This window comes from Rana temporaria, chromosome 3 (assembly GCF_905171775.1).
Source record: "Rana temporaria chromosome 3, aRanTem1.1, whole genome shotgun sequence".
Lineage (NCBI taxonomy): Eukaryota > Metazoa > Chordata > Amphibia > Anura > Ranidae > Rana > Rana temporaria.
In genome coordinates this window covers 399,603,859-399,615,921 of record NC_053491.1, presented here as the reverse complement: position 1 = coordinate 399,615,921, position 12,063 = coordinate 399,603,859, and the positions used below count along the sequence as shown (strand labels likewise).

Here is a 12,063-nt window from a genome sequence, read left to right as displayed (position 1 = left end):
TGGAAATATAAAAGGAAGTTATCTTAGACAGTTGTCTCTGGAACAAGTGTTACCGTTAAATTTCCTTGCACCTCTTTTTCTGGCGACAACTCAAATTTTAGATTTCACTGCACTTCCTGTGACAATGATCACCAGTAAAAACAGAGGGCCAGATTCTCCAATAATCTGCGGCGGCCTCGCGTAAGCTATTTACACTACGTCGCCGCAACTTACTGGAGCAAGTGCCGTATTCCTCAAGCACTTGCTCCGTAGTTTGCGGCGGCGTAGTGTAAAAGGCCCGGCGTATCCCCGCGTAATTCAAAGGGGGCGGCTTATATTTAAATTAAGCGCGCCCCCGTGCAGATCGAACTGCGCATGCGCCGGGCTAAAAATAGCCCAGTGCGCATGCTTCAGTTCTCGACGGAAAACGTCAATGACGCCGACGTGTGCGTCATTGACGTAAAGTCGTATTCAAGAACGACTTACGAAAACGACGTACCCGACGGGAAAAGACGACGCGGACCCGACGCCATACTTGGCATACGTGGGACTGGCGTAAGGTTACCCCTCATATAGCAGGGGTAACCTTACGCTTACGCAAACTACGTAAGCGACGGTTACGCGACGCGATTTCATTCGGGAATCGGCGTATCAGGCTCATTTGCATAAACAAATGAGACCTGAACGTAAACGCCACCTAGCGGCCGGCGGCGAATTACATTTAAGATCCGAAAGTGTAAGTGACTTACACATGTCGGATCTTCAGCGTATCTATACGAAAATGATTCTAGGAATCACTCGCATAGATACGCGGGTCAAAAAACAGAGATACGACGGAGTTTCCTGAGATACTCCGTCGTAACTCTTCTGAGAATATGGCCCAGAGTGATGGATTTCCCCAATGGAGACTTAGACGGCAATAAAACCAAAGGTTTAACCCTTTCCCATTCTATTCAAAACTAAAATCTATGCTGATAGTTCTTTATTTCATATTTTAAAGTTCAAAATTGCATCAAAAGTTGAAATCTAAAGCCCATCTGAAGGTAAGAGTTAACACTCCTTGCAACTGCTCCTTTCCACCCCCTTGTCAGCCATTCAGCTGTGGTTTATTCTTACCTGAGGCAAAGTAAGTTTGAATATGTTAAGTCCATCATCTAGGATCCTCAGCAGTTTCTGGGTGCGAGAGCTGGGGGTGATAATCCAGGGCTGCAAATGTGCCAGTCCCTGATGGTCACCTGAAGCTGACATCACTGCTGAGACTTCACTTCTGGGTCCTGAGAGGACCCCACTGTTGTACTGCCAATAGGAAGTGACGTGGACACCTGATTCTAGCTCTGTAATTATATACTAATACTAATTATATAAGTATTTTTATGAAAACAGTGAAGATACCTAATTTTGACTTTGTATCGGCATTTTGTATGTAGCGCACCCAACGTGGTGAATTGGGATCCACCACCCTGCACAGCCAGGCACACAACACAAATTTTCACAGGTTCCCACAGTCAGAAAACAGTCCAGTGCTTGTTTTTGTGTTTTTATTGAGGGGATAAAACTTAGATAGGGAATAGGTGTATTAGGGGATGCCCACTTGATGCAAAAAACCCTTTACAGGCAGAAACCCCAGGCCAATTGGGTTGTGTAGCAAAATACAGTGTTAAGCTTACATCCCTGTGTCTAATGATCCCAGCACCACCCCTTCAGGCAGTGCCAGCCCGCCTGGCTGAAGCTGCCCCTTTCACTAGCCCACCTGGCTACTTCTCCACAGTCCTCCCAGACTGCACCACAGTCCTCCCAGACTCACCAGGCCATCCGGTTGTCTTCAACTTTAGAACTCCTGGATATGCTGACTCTCTCCCGCTGTCCTCACACCTGCTTCCGTGCATGCAGGACAGGACTCCTCTGTGTGATGTTAGAGGATCAACCCAGTACCCGAGCCCCTGGCCTAAGGCTCACCCCCCCAGACTGGAGGTGGCACTGACAGCCTCCTCAGCACTCCTTCTCTATCTTCCATTCGACTGCCCCCTGCTGGCATATTTAAGAGGTGCCCATCCTCTGCCAGCCAAGTTGCTGGGGATTGGCTGGGGCCCTCCTTAATACGTCGAGCAGCTCTTCCTAATCTCCCACCCATTCTTCTAGAAGCTTCTCCAAGGTTCCAGCAAGTAGGGGGAGGTCTGAAAGGTGCTGCTAGATGAGTCATCCAGTCTCCCTGAGTCACTCACTCCTGACCCAGGTTCAACACAGCCTGGATCTCAGCCAGGTTAAAGTTACCTACACTCAAGCTTACAGCTATGTACTTCTAGCACACTAAGCTAGAGGGTGCTACATGTAATTTACTGCAATGCAGAGCTCGGAATGGAGGAGGAACAAGCAACAAAAGGAGTCAGTTATGCTGCACTTTAAGGAGCATGCTGATAAGTCACTCCAGCCTCCTACTTTTCCTTTTACTGTCCAATCACAGGGTGAGGAGGAAATTTGTTAGTGTTACTGAATTGCAGCAGAGGAAAAATTAAGCCTCATGCCCTGCCAGACAGAGCTGTACTGTGTGTGAGGAATGTGTAAATCTCAAAACTGAATGTACAGAAATGCTAATTATTTGACAGGTAAAACAACATTCTTATATGTTTTTGATCTGTGTATTTAGCTGGCTGCTTACAGTTCAGCTTTGCAGTGAAGTAGACATTAGCAAGTCGATTTGCCCAGTTTAAGAATCAACATTCATTCACTTGGAGGCAACATACATGATTCTTGCAGTGCATCTAGCTCATGCCTGCTTCTGTCATTGTCAGACACAGCATGATGTGCTAGGCAGATGTGGTGTCTATACCGTCGGCCGGTAGATAACTACTCTGCCTCCCAGACTACAGGATACATGGTTGGGGACAAGGATGGGATCTCTATAGCAGCCTGCATCTTTTACACCATGGTGAGCATGCAATGTCTTTTACTACTTGAATTAGTATGTTAAAGAATTACAAACCTGTTAGTAATCATAAAGACTTATTCCTTGTACACACCATCGTTTTTCCTGACGTGCTAAAAGCCGTTGTTTTTCCCGACATGATTCCTCTCCAGCCTGACTTGCATACACACGTTAATGCAAAAAAAGCGCGGTGATGTACAACACGTACGACGGGACTATGAAGGGGAAGTTCCTTTCAAATGGCGCCACCCTTTGGGCTGCTTTTGCTGATCCTTGTGTTAGTAAAAGTTTGATGAGAGATGATTCGTGCTTTTCAGCCTTTCAGTCTGTTACATTACCAGAACGAGCGCTCCCATCTCATAACTTGATTCTGAGCATAGATGTTTTTTTCCCCTCGCAAAAGCATACACACGGCTGTTTTTCGTGATGAGAAAAAGACTGGCGGCAAACACGACGAGAAAAAAGGAGAGCTGGTTTAAAAAATTTTGCGGGCAGTTTTTTCGTTGAGAAAACTGCTAGTGAGCATACACACGACCGGTTTTCACGACCAATACAAAAAATGGCAGTATTCTCGTCGTACAAGGCATAAGAGTTCTTTACATTCACTGCCTGGGAATATAATGAAAGCAAATTTTCTAAACTCTGCAAGCAGTAGATGACACTTGTTATACAGGTCTCAGTGCATAAAGAACTTTTTTTTTTTTTCTAAAGCCTAAAGTTCTGCAATGTGATTGCAGGACAATGTAAATTCCAGGAACGTGGACACGGTGGTTTATCGAAAGTATCATTTATAGCAGCTTTTCTTTGAGAGATTTGGTTGTTATCTCTGAGTTTTTTTGCTCTAATGGATGAAATGATAAGAGGGCAACTAATAACAAAAATCAAATTGAGCCAACATCGGATGAAGATTGCTCTTGTTACATGCAGGAATATTGGTCATTTTGAAAAAAGCTGTCATACGTCTACTGCTAGACGGGTCCATGAACTTACTGCCACGGAGGTTACTGTCTTAGGAGTAGATACATACAGCGGGTAAAATAAGTATTGAACATGGAACCATTTTTTAAATATATTTCTAAAGGTGCTATTGACATGAAAGAAAGTCAGCGGGCAGAGTCAGCCAAGCAGAGGGCAGAGAGCGGGGTGGAGAGCAGAGCGGAGAGAAGAGCGGAGCGGTGAGCGAGTCCTCAGGCAGTAAGCTTGTAGGGGGCAGCCGCATCATCCATCGGTGACCGGAGCATCACATTCGGTAACGTTTTCCCGTTACACAGTCAGTGCTTGAAAATCCTGATGCCCATCTTGGTGCACTCGGCCACAATATGCCAGCAGCAGACATCTTGTTACAGCCAGCCCATGTAGTTCGGGCTGGGTGTAACAAGATGTCCACGGCTGCTTTATTGAGGCAGAGTGTAGGGTGTACCAAGATGGGCATTGCAGAGGCAGCATAGAAAAATATATCCTCCTGTGCCTATAAGTGCCAGCCATCAATCAGTGACGTCTGTTAGTGCCATCCAGCCAGTGCCACTGCCAGCCATCAGTGTGTGCCACTTATCAGTGCCCAGCCATCAGTGTGTGCCACCAATCAGTGCTTATCACTCAGTGCCAACCAGTGCCACCTATCAGTGCCAGTCATCAGTGTATGCCACCTATCAGTAATGCTTAATCAGTGCCACCTATCAGTGCTCATCAGTGCTGCATATCAGTGCCACCTAATCCTATCAGTGCCCAATACTGCTGCATATTAGGGCCTCCTCATCAGTGCTGCCTCATCAGTGCCACCTATCAGTGCTCATCACTCAGTGCCATCTATCAGTGGCAGCCAGTCAGTGCGTGCCACCTATCAGTAATGCTTAATCAGTGCCAAAAAAGAATCGGTATCAGCGAGTACTTGAAAAAAGTATCGGTACTTGTACTTGGTCTTAAAAAAGTGGTATTGGGACAACCCTAGTTTAAGGGCATGGTAGGCCACTTTTATTGAAAGTAACAAAAAGGAAAGTTCACACATGTATTTGGTTGCCCACACAGGGGTTCTTCTCCCAAAATTACAACAAATTAAATATGCCAATCCACCTGGCTCTTAAGGCTCACTCCAGGCTTCCACACTCCTCCAAGACTCACGGTTCCCTCTGGTCCCCAAGACTCTCTCTTCCAGTTGTCTCAGCTATAGTCTCCCCGACTCTCTCAGCTGGCCCAACTCTCTCAGTCCACTGACCTGGAACCTCTCCCAGGATGTTGCCTGAGTTCTTACACAGTAGCACACTTCCCTCCAACAAACTGCTGTCACACCAACTCCTTTCCCACACACCCTGAGCTATGCTCAGCTCTGCCTTATATTGGGTGTGTGCACCTGGACACACAAACAACCTGCAGAGCTTCTGGAAAACCTGGCCACATGACTGAAGACTCCATCCCTCCCAATGCTCTTTGAAGTCTTCAAGTTTCCGGCCCCAATCCAGACTTACAAAATCCAGAGAAAACTTAGAGCATAGTTTTCTCTGCTCACCAATGTTTTACTGGAACTTCTCAAATTGCTTCTTTGAGAGTCCTGTGTCCATTTTAAACACATTTTCACTAATACAGGGGCTCTCACTCTCACACCATACAACCTATACATACAAAGAAACTAAAACAAATAACTTCAGAAATGAAGTTATGTGTAATAAAATGGAATGACACAGGAAAAAAGTATTGAACACGCTAATTGAATTTTTTTTAATACTTTGTACAAAATCCTTTGTTGGTAATGACAGCTTCAAGACGCCTCCTGTATGGAGAAACTAGTCGCATGCATTGCTCAGGTGTGATTTTGGCCCATTCTTCCACACAGTCTTCAAATCTTGAAGGTTCCGTGGGCCTCTTATATGAACTCTGATATTTAGGTCTTTCCATAGATTTTCTATTGAATTTAAGTCAGGTGATTGGCTGGGCCACTCTAGCAGCTTTATTTTCTTTCTTTAAAACCAATTGGGTGTTTCCTTGGCTTTGTGTTTGGGATCATTGTCTTGCTGAAATGTCCATCTTCATATCATCTTCATCATCCTGGTAGATGGCAGCAGATTTCTATTTTTTATCAAGAATGTCTTGGTATATTTTTCCATACATCCTTCCATCAATGGTATGAAGTTTGCCAGTACCGTGTGCCCAAAAACAGCCCCACACCATGATGTTCCCACCTCCAAACTTCACTATTGGTATGGTGTTTTTAGGGTGATGTACAATGCCATTTGACCTCCAAACATGGTTTGTATTATGGCATCCAAAGAGTTAAATTTTGGTCTCATCTGACCAGACTATATTCTCCCGGTATTTCACAGCTTTGTCCAAATGTTGTGCAGCACACTTTAACCACTTCCCGACCGCCGCACGTAAATGTACGTCCACAGAATGGCACATACAGGCAAATGGGCGTACAGGTACGTCCTTGCCTTCTAGCGGGTGGGGGGTCCGATCGGGACCTCCCCCCGCTACATGCGGCGGTCGGATTCCCGCGGGGAGCGATCCAGGACGACGGCGCGGCTATTCGTTTATAGCCGCTCCGTCGCGATCGCTCCCCGGAGCTGAAGACTGGGGAGAGCCGTATGTAAACACGGCTTTCCCGTGCTTCACTGTGGCGGCGCATCGATCGTGTCATCCCCTTTATAGGGGAGACACAATCGATGATGTCAGACCTACAGCCACACCCCCCTACAGTTGTAAACACACACTAGGTGAACACTAACTCCTACAGCGCCACCTGTGGTTAACTCCCAAACTGCAACTGTCATTTTCACAATAAAGAATGCAATTTAAATGCATTTTTTGCTGTGAAAATGACAATGGTCCCAAAAATGTGTCAAAATTGTCCGAAGTGTCCGCCATAATGTCGCAGTCACGAAAAAAATCGTTGATCGCCGCCATTAGTAGTAAAAAAAAAAAAAAATGAATAAAAATGCAATAAAAATATCCCCTATTTTGTAAACGCTATAAATTTTGCGCAAACCAATCGATAAACGCGTATTGCGATTTTTTTTACCAAAAATAGGTAGAAGAATACGTATCGGCCTAAACTGAGGAAAAAAAATGTTTTATATATGTTTTTGGGGGAAAAAGGATGCCAATTTTGTTTGGGAGCCACGTCGCACGACCGCGCAATTGTCTGTTAAAGCGACGCAGTGCCGAATCGCAAAACCTGGCCTGGGCATTTAGCTGCCTAAAGGCTTAAGTGGTTAAAACGAGCTACAACATTTTATTCAGCAATGGAATCTTGCGTGGTGAGCGTGCATACAGGCAATGGTGGTTGAGTGATTTATTTATTGTTTTCTTTGAAACAATTGTATCTGCTAATTCCAGGTTTTTCTGAAGCTTTCCACAAGTGTTCCTTGGCTCTTGGACAACTCTTCTGATAAGTCTTTTTACTCCTCTGTCAGAAATCTTGTGAGGAGCACCTGGTCGTGGTAAAATTATGTTCTTTTCACTTCCAGATTATGCCCCCAACAGTGCTCACTGGAACATTCAGAAGTTTAGAAATCCTTCTATGACCAATGCCATCAGTATGTTTTGCAACAATAAGGTTGCAAAGGTTTTGAGGGAGCTCTTTGCTTTTACCCATCATGAGATGTTTCTCGTGTGACACCTTGGTAATGAGACACCTTTTTATAGGTCATCAGTTGAGACTGAACCACTTGATATTAATATGCACTAACAAGGGGCAGGATTGCTTTCTAATTACTAATAGATTTCAGCTGGTGTCTTGGCCTTCTATGCCTTTTTGCACCTCCCTTTTTCCATGTGTCATTCCATTTCATTACACATAATTTAATTTAAGAACTTATTTGTTTTGGTTTCTTTGTATTTATGGATTGCATGGGTTGTTACCGACATGTGGTGAAAATGTAATGTCAATAGCAACTTCAGAAATATATTTATCTAGAAAAATGGTGATCTGTTTAATACTTAATTTACCTGCTGTATGCCACTCCTTTTCCAGATAAACAGCTGTGCATTGTAACTATTACTTCTGCTTCTGCTAACAAGGGCTAATCAAGTATCCTGATTTATGATACAGGATTATATCTCTTTACTGCCTGGGGAAATCATCCAGAAGTACTTTGCAAATGAACCACTTACTAAACCTGCTCTGCAACTAATTAGTCATCTTAGAGACCCTGTTCCTGCGTTTGGTTGTCTGCCAGTGACTGTTAGGCCCCATACACACGAGAGGATTTATCCGCGAATACGGTCCAGCGGACCGTTTCCGCGGATAAATCCTCTCGAGGATTTGTGCGGATTTCAAATGCGATGGAGTGTACTCACCATCGCATTGAAATCCGCACCGAAATCCTCTGGCGATGACGTGTCGCGCCGTCGCCGCGATTATGACGCGGCGACGTGCGCAACGCTGTCATATAAGGAATTCCACGCATGCGTCGAATCATTACGACGCATGCGGGGGATCCCTTCGGACGGATGGATCCGGTGAGTCTATACAGACCAGCGGATCCATCCGTTGGGATGGATTCCAGCGGATAGATTTGTTTAGCATGTCAGCAAATATTTATCTGCTGGAATCCATCCCAGGGGAGATATATCCGCGGAAACAGATCCGCTGGCGTGTACACACCATAGGATCTATCCGCTGAAACCCATTCGCTGGGATTTTTCAGCGGATGGATTCTATCGTGTGTATGGGGCCTTAAAGTGTTACTAAACCCAGGACCCTGCATTCATGATATCAGGTCTCCCACAGTACACAGAACATGGAAATGCAAATATTTTAGTAAATATAAACTGCTAAATACCTTTTCTCATCAGCAGTATATATCAGTCTTGTGACTTTGATCAGTGTCCAGTTAAAGCTTGTAGAAGGAGTTTTCATTCTACTCTGAATGTCCTATGAGGCTGCATGACCCCTGACCCTCTGTCTGGACAGTGCTGATTGGCCCTATGCAGATCACATACCCCCCCAAAAAAAACTCTATACACACCAAACTGAGTATGTGCAGCGTGCCCCCAAGGCTGGGGGATTGGGGACTGTGGAAGAAGGGGAGGATCAGAGAAGACAGGCTCGAACAGCCTTTTACCCAATGCAGAGGATTAACCCCTTAGTTTACTCAGTGAGTATAACAAGCTTATTTACTGTATATACAGACTGATTTTCCTGTTGTGGGTTTAGTAACACTTTCAACTCTATTCAACTAGTGGGCAAGTTGAATTCTACATTATAAAGAAAGACACCTGAATACTGGATGGGGATTTTTTTACAAATAGTGTATGGTCTTATCTTATAGCTCCAGTTTCCTTTATACAATCAATGTACACATTTTTACCACTCAGCGACAGCTCACTGGGCTATGCAAGGGACTTTATTACACACATTTTAAGTGCAATCAAATGTAAAACTAGTATGTCGAACATTTAAATGCTTACCCTTCTCTGTAGGAAAAGCTGTTTCCTAAAAGCTTATGGTGAAACTGGAACTGTATCTGAGCACCACAAACAAAAATGCTATTTAGTTCATTTTTTATATTTAAAGCAAAGCTCAACCATCTATGTCTCCATGCTTTATTATTATTGAGAAATCACTTTGAAAACTACCCCCTATCATTTCTAGCCATGGCCATTGTGAGGGTTTAGCTCGGTAGCGGGGTGTGTGACCCCTTGGATGGGTTCACCACACACTGAATTTATACAGACTGGCAGTCGAAGACGGTTGAAAACAACGTTTTTGGTTTATTTTTCCATCTTGCTGGAAAACAATTGCAAGCATCCAAACAGCATAAACAAAATCAAACATAAAATCCTAGCCACTCTGGGCATCTACCTTCCACACAGGAACCTATCTATGAAGTCTAACACAGCCTACTGCTGGGTAGACAGTGCTGGTCATACAGCACAAACAATAGTCTTTTGATTTTGTTCACACAGAAAAATCAATCCTCTTCTCACCTTCACAGAAGACCTTCTGGCACTGCTCTCCTACTCACACAGTCTTAGGAGTGACGCAGCCAATTAGTGGTAATCCTTTGGACTTCTTATAGAGGCCTTTAATTGCCTCACTCTGAACAGCTGGAGTCTTCCAACGGCCCTTAGCCTTCCTGGCTATTTTTGCAGCCGACGCCCAATAATGATTGGTGTATTGTCTAAAGAAGGCAGAAATATATGTCCCGTCTGTGACAACACCCACAGATTTACCTGACTTCCTGTCACACCATCTTTAATAAGTATTTACTTGATGGAATCCTTTTGCCTTTAGCTCAGACATGCAGGCAAGAGGGTGTGTTTAGCTGAGAAAACCCCTCCTCCTTACCTCCGGGTGAAAGAAAAAAAAAACATGCCTTTTAAGACCCCTGGGATGTATGACATCATTTTGGCTTAGGACAGAAACCAGGAAGCAGCTGAGGAAATAAAAAAAAAAGTTTAAAACTATAATATTCAGTACCTTCCTATCTATCTACTAGTGCTAGCAGCATAAAGATTAAAAATAGCTAATGTTAATTGAGAGAGTAAAGTTCCGCTTTAAAGCTGAATTTTTTGTTTTACATTTACACTTGTCCCGCTTAGTTACCTCTAATTCCTAATACCTCATATCTGGCCACTGAGGATGCAGAAATTCATCGTTTTAGCCTGTGCTACATACAGTCAGCGCTGGTCTCTTCTAGTGCTGCTTGAACAACTTTCCAGCTGTATACAGAAACAGGGGGTTTCCCACTCAGCAGTTTTGCTATTTAGAAAATATCTTGTATGTTTTCCAATGAATACAAGGCTATCTCTGATTAGATGATGTGCAGATCATGACGCCGTATGCCCTTTAATAAATGTACAAGCGCAGTGGATGTGAGATATGAAGAATTAGTAACCAAACTGGAACACTGTAAGTTTAAAAAAAAAAATCATGGAGTTAAGCTTTAGAGCCCTTTTACACTGGGGGCGTTTTTCAGGCGCTTTAGCGCTAAAAATAGCACCTGTAAACCGCCTGAAAAAAGCCTCAGCTGTAACCCTTTTTAGGCTGCTAGTGGGGGTTAAAAGTGTCCCGCTAGCGGCTGAAAAACGACGGTAAAGCGCCGCTAAAAACAGCAGCATTTTACCGCCGACACCCGGGCGCTTTCAGTGTGAAAGCACTCTTAAAAGAAAATCCAAGAAAAATTTAAAAAATTATACCCCATGTCGCTTTAGTGGTGCTTTAAAGCATCTTCAAAGCCTCTATAGAAGTCTATGGCAAAGCTCGCTTGAAGCATCTGAAGCTTTTGAGAGGCTTTAATTCAGCTTTAGCGTTGCTTTGGAGAAATTGCATGTATGAGATATCAACTCACATAAAGGGCATCTGCCATACTTCATTAAAGCTTCAAAAAAGCCCCACTGAAGCATCATCGAAGCACCATTGAAGCACCACTGAAGCACCACCGAAGCACCACAGAAGCATTTAAAAACACATTAAAAAAGCATGTTGAAGCAGTAGGCGCTTTAACCACTTAAGGACCCCCTACCAACGATATACATCGGCAGAATGGCACAGCTGGGCACAAGCACATAACTGTACGTCCTCTTTAAGTGCCCAGCCGTGGAGTTGCGAGCACACCACCGGCAGCACGCTCGCGACCAGGTCCGAAGCTCCACAACCGCGGGATTTGTGGTCCCGATCGCACCGGTGTCCCGTGATCTGTCACCGGAGCTGAAGAACGGACAAAGGTGTGTGTAAAAATACCTTCCCCGTTCTTCATTGTGGCGATGTCAGTGATCGTCTGTTACCTGATATAGGGAAAGACAATCACTGACGTCACACATCCAGCCCTACAGTTAGAAACACATATGAGGTCACACTTAACCCCTACAGTGCCCCCTAGTGGTTAACTCCTAAAATGCAAATGTAATTTTCACACTAATCAGTGCATTTTTTTAGCACTTTTTGCTGTAAAAATGACAATGGTCCCAAAAATGTGTCAAAATTGTTTCGATGCTTCCGCCATAATGTCGCAGTCACGGAAAAATCGCTGATCGCCGCCATGAGGAAACTTTTTTTTTCCTCATGGCAGTCGCGGAGATATTTGCAATTTCCCCAAGCGACACCTTCTTCTGCGCATGCTCCATCTTGAAAGGGCATGATGTGCCGTTTCAAGCCGGGGTCATGCCGTTAAAGGCGGCTCCCGCGCGCATGCGCAAGAGTGACGTCACACGACTCCGGACAG

At 44.4% G+C, this 12,063-nt stretch overlaps 1 protein-coding gene across 2 annotated transcripts in view; it reads left to right on the top strand.

Annotated features, from left to right (window-relative positions):
• The window catches only part of ARHGAP25 (Rho GTPase activating protein 25), a 155,235-nt gene that overhangs the window by 67,655 nt on the left and 75,517 nt on the right, over window positions 1–12,063 (top strand). Inside the window, exon 1 of one of the 2 annotated variants that reach the window (XM_040345908.1) lies at window positions 2,653–2,905. The exons of the other annotated variant lie outside the window; for it this stretch is intronic. The gene's annotated coding sequence lies outside the window, so the exon portion shown is untranslated. Of the gene's footprint in view, window positions 1–2,652; window positions 2,906–12,063 lie in introns of those variants that run through there. 2 annotated transcript variants of the gene reach the window in all.